The sequence below is a fragment of the Drosophila miranda genome (assembly GCF_003369915.1).
Source record: "Drosophila miranda strain MSH22 chromosome Y unlocalized genomic scaffold, D.miranda_PacBio2.1 Contig_Y1_pilon, whole genome shotgun sequence".
Taxonomy (NCBI): Eukaryota; Metazoa; Arthropoda; class Insecta; order Diptera; family Drosophilidae; genus Drosophila; species Drosophila miranda.
The window spans coordinates 34601960-34611439 of NW_022881603.1; the positions used below are offsets into that span (position 1 = coordinate 34601960).

Below are 9480 nucleotides of genomic sequence, written 5' to 3' on the forward strand. Positions count from 1 at the left end.
TACGCCTGTCGCCTCGTGAACCGAGTTCCAAATAGCCAGTTCTATCTCCGGCAGATGCACATCACAGTCCCGGTGATCGTCTTCCAGATACGCCCGAATCGCGCTGAGTACTGTGCGATTCACTCGCTCGGCTGCGTTACTCTGCGGAGAATACACTGGCGTCCTCATATGAGTGACTCCGAATGCATCGGTCATCTCATTAAAAGTTTTCGAGACGAACTGAGCACCATTGTCCGAGTGAATCATCTCCGGCACTCCAAACTTGTAAAACACCTCGTGAACGAGGAATCTTACAACTTCCTTTGCTGTGGCCTTGGTCATGGTCTTTAGGAATGTGAACTTAGAGAACTGGACAACTACAATAAATATCCACGCCTGACCGTTCTTTGACCGCGGATATTTGCCCAAAAAATCAATATAAAGTTTTTGGAACCGGCGCTCAGTGACCACTTCTTGCCCCATCCCGACCTGCATCCGATAATTCGGCGCTTTCGACTCCTTGCACACGGTGCACCGTCGGATATAATCGCACCTCTATCGCCATGTTCGGCCAGTAAAACTGCCTATGCAATAAGTGCAAGGTTTTCGCCATTCCTCCGTGCGCTGTCTTCTCTTTCGAATGTGCTTTGTCTATCAACGCGGCCGTCAGCGAACTCGGAACCCACAATTTCCAGACGGCGCCCTCCAGTTGATCATCCAATCGTTCAAAGCGCATGCGCTTGAATATCATGCCGTCAACAATCTGGAGATCAGGTAAGCGGTCTTGGTTCTCTGTTATTTCCTTCCTTAACTCCTGATATTCTCCAGATTCAAACTCCACCGTTTCAAAACCCAGGATACTACTCGGATCCACTTCCAGCTCTTCAATACTGCGTGACAATGTATCTGCCACTACATTGTCCGCTCCTTTCCGGTGTTCTATGCCGAAATCGAAGGCCAGCAGTTGAAGGGACCAACGAGCTAAGCGACCATCCAGGTTCTTCATGGTCATGAGCCATTTGAGACTGGCGTGGTCAGTTATGACTGTAAACGGCATAAGCTCTACGTACGGACGGAACTTAAATATCGCCATGAGGGCTGCCAGACACTCCTTCTCTGTCCCCGAGTAGTTTTTTTGGTGGCAATTCAGTTTGGCAGAGAAAAACGCTATGGGCCTCTCGTTCTGCTCGTCATCCCTTTGGAAGAGTACGGCTCCTACTCCATAATGTGATGCGTCGCCCTGTATGTAGAAGTGCCGCTTGAAATCCGCGTGTACCAGGACTGGTGCCGAGGTGAGTGCTGCTTTTAGCTCCCCCATGGCTCGTTTTGCCTCCTCCGTCAATTTAAACTTTCCATTTCCCGACTTTTTCAGGGCCGGTACCAGCCCGCAGTTCCCAGGAAACTACGCAATTCTCGAATCAAAGATCGCGGCTCGGGAATGCGCAAAATGGCCGACACACGATCCGGATCCATCTTCAGCGCTCCTCCTCCCACTATAAATCCCAGGTATTTAATGTTTTTATAGCAAAAATGAGATTTGCTCAGCCCTATCGTTAAATTTGCTTCTCGTAGACGCTCGGCAACCTGTCGCAGAATCTTCACGTGCGTTTGGAAGTCCTCAGCTATAATCAGCAAGTCGTCGAGATACGCATAGACGTTTGAACGCATCTCAACCGGAATCACCTTATCGACCAGTCTACATAGGCGTTGTGCGGCGTTGCAGAGGCCAAAGGGCATCATACGGAACTGGTACAGAGGCCGTCCCGGCACCGTGAACGCCGTATATGGTCGACTCTGCTCGTCCAGCTCGATTTGCCAAAAAGCGAATTTTAAGTCGACGCTGGAGATATATATCGTCTGATCGAGACGCGACAAAATCCCCTCGATGCTAGGAAGTGGGTAAGCGTCCTTGATGGTTACTTTGTTGAGCTTTCGGGCATCGAGGCAGAAACGATTTTTGCCCGGCCTTCGCACCACGGTGTTTTTGTTGCTCCACGGACTATCACTGTACTCGATGACTCCCAAAGCCAACATTTTGTCCACCTCACCACACACCACTTCCTGCATCGCTGGCGACAGCGGGTAATGTCGATCCTTCACAGGCTCGGCCTTCTCCACCAACTGAATTTTGTGAGTCTCTCTCGACGTCCTCCCCAGGCCTACGGCTTCGAAAGTCAGAAACTCTGCCTTCACCTCATCCAAGGCTGCCTTTTGCTCTTCTGACAACTCCCATTCTTCCTGCACTATCTCCTTCTCCGGGCCTTCCACATAGTGAGCGACTTGATCAGCCAGCACTTCTTCCACTAATCTGTGAGATGTCCCTACTGGACCTTCTCCCATCACCTCAGGAGCCAATGAGAATACCCGCCAAAAGTCTACCCCCAAGTAAATTTCCTGTTCCAAGAACGGGCATACGAAAAACGTTAATCTTTTTACCTCTCCCTTGTATTTCACCGGTAATTCCACTCGGCCAACGATTGCGCGATCTTCCCCATTCGCTACCTTCACTATAGAAGAATATTGACGAGCCTCCACGCCCAGCTTCTCCAGGAATTCCTGACCATCACACCCAAGCATGCTGTGTGTAGCGCCTGAATCCAACAGGCCTCGCACGGACTCGCCCATTATAGAGATTTCTGCGAAAACTCTCGGGTCTTTCTTGCACCAACGCTTTACTGAAGCAATCACCTGCCTCCTCATAGCTCGCCTTTGCTTAAAACGGGATCTCGCCTTTCTCACCCGCACCGACAGTGCTCGCATACCATCCACTCGTAGTTCAGAAAATATTCTATTTCTGGTTTCTAAATAATTTCTTAAGCGCTCTTCATATGATAAGTTCCTTAACCTAGCATGCAATTTACGTCTATCTAATTCATTTATATTTTCTTCTACTTTCTCTGCGCAGGCCCCTTCTGTGAGCGTGATTCGCCTGCTTGGATCGCACCCCTCTTCACGTTTCCCGCGCAATTCGGACAGGTTGGACAATATGCATCGGGCTTTCCACACCGGTAGCAGAAAATTCGCCTCTCCGATGCCATACAATCCCTAAAGCCATGATCGGTCTGCCCGCAGTTCCAGCAAATCAACTTCTGTGGAACACGCTGTGTCACTTGCGCTTCCTCAATGACCTCTGCCTCTTCATCGCTAATCGACCGATCCTGCGCGACCTCGCTGACGTTCGCATTCGCCCCGCGACCATAGTTTGTGGCTTTGGGTGCTCCTCGCCACGAAGATCGAGCCTTCCTCTTCAGATGTGCCTCTATTTCCACGCACTCATCCCGCAGTTGGTCTAAGGAATAAACCCGTAAGCCGTAGACGAAACTCGCTATCTCATCTGTGAGTGCCTTTTTGACGATTTTTACCATCTCCTTTTCAGGTGGTGGCATCTCCAACCTCGACGCGAGCTTTCTCATGATATGGAAAAAGTCTTCCACACTCTCGTTTGACCGCTGCATTCTTTCTCGCAGTTCTCTCATGCGGTCGAACTCGGACGCCGTGCCTCGGAAACGAGCAATTAAGTCGCCCCTTAGTTCCTGCCAAACACCACCGCCATGATCACGGATGTACTGCCAGTACCATTCCCGCGCGTTTCCTGTAACCAGGTGATGAAATCCACCCCGTTGATGCTGCTCACTGGATGCGGTCTGTCCTACTCCTGAAGACGGTTCCGGACCAATACCACCTCGCCCCGAGCGAGCCAAAAATGGTTTTGGTGGCGGAATCGGCGCAACAGTCGTGCTAGACGGCTTCCTTTTCGGGGTTGCTCCTCGATACTCCTGCTCGTGGTGAACCTCCTCCCGCTGCGGTTCCTTCTGCTGCTGCAGCTGTCTAACCGGCTGGAGTACATCGTTGAGTTGGTGCATCATCTCGATAAACCCCTTACGCAACTCCTCCTGCAACACCCGACTAATCGAGTCAGTGTTCGCTGCCCTGTGTGTCGCATGAGCCTGGGCCAACGATACGTTGACTGCTGATGCCAGTTCGGAAGCAAGCGTGGGTGTAGAATCGGACATTGGCCATTCTTCTGACCTGGCCTGGACCGGTGTTCTTGGCAACCCACCCACAGCTCCAAGTTCCTCCCGATCTTGATCAAACATCGCCCCTGACACTTCTCCTATCTGGTCCACTGTTTTGTTAACGAGTTACAGCGTATGATACTGTCCACTCCCCCCTTCTTGTGGCATCTGCACCGAGCAACACCAATATTACAAAAAAAAAGGGAAACTCCTAAACTAAGATAATATATATAAATAAAGAAATAAATACCCAAAGAAATAACTAGTAAGAATAAATAACACCACGCTTCGGACCAATAAATACTCCGATAAATAAATAAATAAATACCGATATAAATATTGCGCCAACTAGCGCCGTTAACGAGATATATGCAATTAAATATTTGAATAAATAAATAATAACATACATGTATATTCGACCGACACCTAGGACACTCAAACTTCAAACACATTCCTAACAGTTCTTCTTCTTCTTACAAGATTCATTAAGAGGGGGACACGTGACTAGCCGGGACCAGTAACCGCTCCAGTTTCTGCGCTCCACTTGACAGTCGCCCTACGGATATCCTACAATTACGAACACCACCTTTGTGTGGCCTGTCATCTACTCTAGTCATCGCTCTAAGCGATGGCCGATAAACGAGGAGATGCATCGCGGGTTGTCTTTACGACTCCCGGGCCACCTACTCCTCACCACCTCTCGGCAGACAGACAACAGGTTCAAAAACACGAAAGCGCTTTTTGTTTTAAACAAACAGGTGCGAAACTACAATGAACATTTACCTACATGACTTACTCTAACTTATTCCAATATCACATTCCATCACAGATTTATTCGATATCACAGTCCACCAGGCAATGTGTCCGTCACAAACTCCCTGTCCATTTTTTTGTTGAACGGCAGTGACTTACGTTCACTTGCGACATCGAATAGCGACAAAATGTTCAACTGTAATTCGTAAGTCCCTATCACATATTTTATATTTCCGTTAACTGCCTCCGTCTATCCATCCCTAGCATCAATCACCCCTCGCCATTAAGGACCAGCTTTACGCTCACCTTAAGCCTGCAGCAGCGACTTCTGCCGGGACAGCTAAACTGCACTTCGCGAGCTGTCGTCTTCTCCACTAAATTTATTATTTTTTTTCATTCCCCGCATCTGCCTTTACCAGCCCGAGTGACATTTGTTGTAATACCACCCGAACCTGCGTCAGTCCAGATGCATGCGAATTTGTTCCAGTCCCACCTGAACGATAGGTGGCCAGGGCTGAGGGCGACGCGCCATCTAGCGGAAGTCCAGGGAGGCTCGATGGTGTACGCTGACATCGGGGGGAGCTGGAGCCGTCACTGGGGATATAAGGAAGAGAATAGGATTAGTTATATGTATTAGTAAGGGAAAAAGGGATAAATAGGAGTGAAAATATTAGAAAACGTGGATTGGATTATGGAAATCGTGGAGCGTGGACGGAGTAACGTCGAAATTTGAAATTGTGTGCTTAAAACAGAAAGTTTGAAGTGAGTACAGAAAAAGCGGGCGATAAAATAGGTTGTAATGCAGAAAATTTTACTAACAGCCGGCAAGGAATATAGCCACCAGAACCGGGCCAGAAGGTTTCCTGGAGAGCAACACTGGAGTTCGAGAAAGTCGACTGCAGAGAAGAAGACTGTCCAACGTGAACCTGAGTGAGTTCGTTCCAGTTGCGCGTGTGTGAGCCAAGTAGCGCGGGACGTGTGAAGGGGGAGGGTGAAAGAGAACGATTTAGCTGCCAGGGCGATTCTAGCCACACCCCACGATCGTTGCATCGCCTTCCAGTGCGTGCCACACGTTTGGTCTCATTCACCAAGTAACAACCCCGAAACCCTATTCACACACACACACACGCGCACACGTATACACGGACCTATATAAATTTAGGGCTGACCGGCCACGGCCAGCGATCGCCCACGTCGTTTGAACTTAAAGAAAAAAAAACATAGTCCGCACTCCAAACACCGTTCCACATTAAATGTTATTTTGTTCCGTGTGTTGTCCTTTATTTAGTAATTAGTATTAGCTTAAACCGTTTAACGTAAAACCTTGGCCATTGAAAAAAAAAATGTAAAAACACCAACACCTTTCACGAACCTAAATCTGCGATCAGCTGTGCAGTGCCAGAAGATTAACCCTTAGTGGGTGACGCGGGGGTCCCATCAGTCCACCGTATTTGGTCGAGCGATTTGTGGAAAAATATTGTTTATTGTTTATGTCCCGGGGACCCTTAACAAGAGCTCTTGGTAGGTTAAGTCTCCGTAGGGGCCCGAGTTAAATTAACTCCCGTAAAACTGGATCCACTCATCTACACATATTCCATTACGTATGGGTGAGGGTATCCCTGTTGGTTGAACGAAATTTCAGCAGTTATTTCCTTGTTTGCCTTTGTGTCGAACGTTTTGGTGTTTCTTAGTGGTTAGTGATAATTTTGAGTATAGCTATTTATTAATGAGAAAGATGAAATTGTCAATTTACGATTATTAAAGCTTGGATATATATTGAAGCATGATGCATTAAATTTAAATTAGGCCAGCCGTTACCGTTCCAGCAGAGGGTGGCCAAAATGTCTCCTTTTTTGTCTACATTTGGCGGGCAAGGGGAACTACCCAGCCCTGGGGTCGACAGCTAGCCGGCATTGCCCTCTGGGAAACAAGCCAAGTGTAACAAATGGCGCCCAATGGTTTTTTCGAATTCGCATGCATCTGGACCGACGCAGGTTCGGGTGGTATTACAACAAATGTCACTCGGGCTGGTAAAGGAAGATGCGGGGAATGAAAAAAAATAAATAAATGTTGTGGAGAAGACGACAGCTCGCGAAGTGCAGTTTAGCTGTCACGGCAGAAGTCGCTGATGACAGGCCACACAAAGGTGGTGTTCGTAATTGTAGGATATCCGTAGGGCGACTGTCAAGTGGAGCGCAGAAACTGGAGCGGTTACTGGTCCCGGCTAGTCACGTGTCCCCCTCTTAATGAATCTTGTAAGAAGAAGAAGAACTGTTAGGAATGTGTTTGAAGTTTGAGTGTCTTAGGTGTCGATCGAATATACATGTATGTTATTATTTATTTATTCAAATATTTAATTGCATATATTTCGTTAACGGCGCTGGTTGGCGCAATATTTATATCGGTATTTATTTATTTATTTATCGGAGTATTTATTGGTCCGAAGCGTGGTGTTATTTATTCTTACTAGTTATTTCTTTGGGTATTTATTTCTTTATTTATATATATTATCTTAGTTTAGGAGTTTCCCTTTTTTTTTTGTAATATTGGTGTTGCTCGGTGCAGATGCCACAAGAAGGGGGTAGTCGACAGTATCATACGCGATCACGCGTAAACAAAACAGTGGACCAGATAGGAGAAGTGTCAGGGGCGATGTTTGATCAAGATCGGGAGGAACTTGGAGCTGTGGGTGGGTTGCCAAGAACACCGGTCCAGGCCAGGTCAGAAGAATGGCCAATGTCCGATCCTACACCCACGCTTGCTTCCGAACTGGCATCAGCAGTCAACGTATCGTTGGCCCAGGCTCATGCGACACACAGGGCAGCGAACACTGACTCGATTAGTCGGGTGTTACAGGAGGAGTTGCGTAAGGGGTTTATCGAGATGATGCACCAACTCAACGAGGTACTCCAGCCGGTTAGACAGCTGCAGCAGCAGAAGGAACCGCAGCGGGAGGAGGTTCACAACGAGCAGGAGTATCGAGAAGCAATCCCGAAAAGGAAGCCGTCTAGCACGACTGATGCGCCGATTCCGCTACCAAAACCATTTTTGGCTCGCTCGGGGCGAGGTGGTATTGGTCCGGAACCGTCTTCAGGAGTAGGACCGACCGCATCCAGTGAGCAGCATCAACGGGGTGGGCATCAAGCGCGAAATTGGCGAAACCCAATAGCACTCAGACACTCGGGTCAGGGTCGTGGCGAGGGTAGGAGAGCTGGTGGGATTCCTCGAGAAGATCCGCATCCAAATCCCCCGGGTTATAGACCTTGGCCACGGTGGGGCCGAGTCGAAAAATGGGACGTGACGTTCGACGGAGACAGCAACAAAATGACAGTCGAGGATTTTGTGTTCCGAATTGAATTCCTACAAGCCCAATGCCGCTGTCCGTGGGATGAAGTTCTAAAGGGATTTCATCACCTGGTTACAGGAAACGCGCGGGAATGGTACTGGCAGTACATCCGTGATCATGGCGGTGGTGTTTGGCAGGAACTAAGGGGCGACTTAATTGCTCGTTTCCGAGGCACGGCGTCCGAGTTCGACCGCATGAGAGAACTGCGAGAAAGAATGCAGCGGTCAAACGAGAGTGTGGAAGACTTTTTCCATATCATGAGAAAGCTCGCGTCGAGGTTGGAGATGCCACCACCTGAAAAGGAGATGGTAAAAATCGTCAAAAAGGCACTCACAGATGAGATAGCGAGTTTCGTCTACGGCTTACGGGTTTATTCCTTAGACCAACTGCGGGATGAGTGCGTGGAAATAGAGGCACATCTGAAGAGGAAGGCTCGATCTTCGTGGCGAGGAGCACCCAAAGCCACAAACTATGGTCGCGGGGCGAATGCGAACGTCAGCGAGGTCGCGCAGGATCGGTCGATTAGCGATGAAGAGGCAGAGGTCATTGAGGAAGCGCAAGTGACACAGCGTGTTCCACAGAAGTTGATTTGCTGGAACTGCGGGCAGACCGATCATGGCTTTAGGGACTGTATGGCATCGGAGAGGCGAATTTTCTGCTACCGGTGTGGAAAGCCCGATGCATATTGTCCAACCTGTCCGAATTGCGCGGGAAACGTGAAGAGGGGTGCGATCCAAGCAGGCGAATCACGCTCACAGAAGGGGCCTGCGCAGAGAAAGTAGATGAAAATAAAAATGAATTAGATAAATTGCATGCTAGGTTAAGGAACTTATCATATGAAGAGCGCTTAAGAAATTATTTAGAAACCAGAAATATAATATTTTCTGAACTACGAGTGGATGGTATGCGAGCACTGTCGGTGCGGGTGAGAAAGGCGAGATCCCGTTTTAAGCAAAGGCGAGCTATGAGGAGGCAGGTGATTGCTTCAGTAAAGCGTTGGTGCAAGAAAGACCCGAGAGTTTTCGCAGAAATCTCTATAATGGCCTCGCACGGACTGCCTGTTGGATTCAGGCGCTACACACAGCATGCTAGGGTGTAATGGTCAGGAATTCCTGGAGAAGCTGGGCGTGGAGGCTCGTCGATATTCTTCTATAGTGAAGGTAGCGAATGGGGAAGATCGCGCAATTGTTGGCCGAGTAGAATTACCGGTGAAATACAAGGGAGAGGTAAAAAGATTAACTTTTTCGTATGCCCTTTCTTGGAACAGGAAATTTACTTGGGGGTAGACTTTTGGCGGGTATTCTCATTGGCTCCTGAGGTGATGGGAGAAGGTCCAGTAGGGGCATCTCACAGATTAGTGGAAGAAGTGCTGGCTGATCAAGTCGC

At 48.6% G+C, this 9480-nt stretch overlaps 1 long non-coding RNA gene across 1 annotated transcript; it reads left to right on the forward strand.

The window, feature by feature from the left end:
* The first annotated feature begins 917 nt into the window (after positions 1-917).
* LOC117189523 lies at positions 918-1577 on the forward strand. The gene is made up of 3 exons (XR_004473428.1): positions 918-1271; positions 1352-1485; positions 1552-1577. It is a non-coding gene; the product is annotated as an uncharacterized LOC117189523 (long non-coding RNA).
* Positions 1578-9480: the final 7903 nt, after the last annotated feature.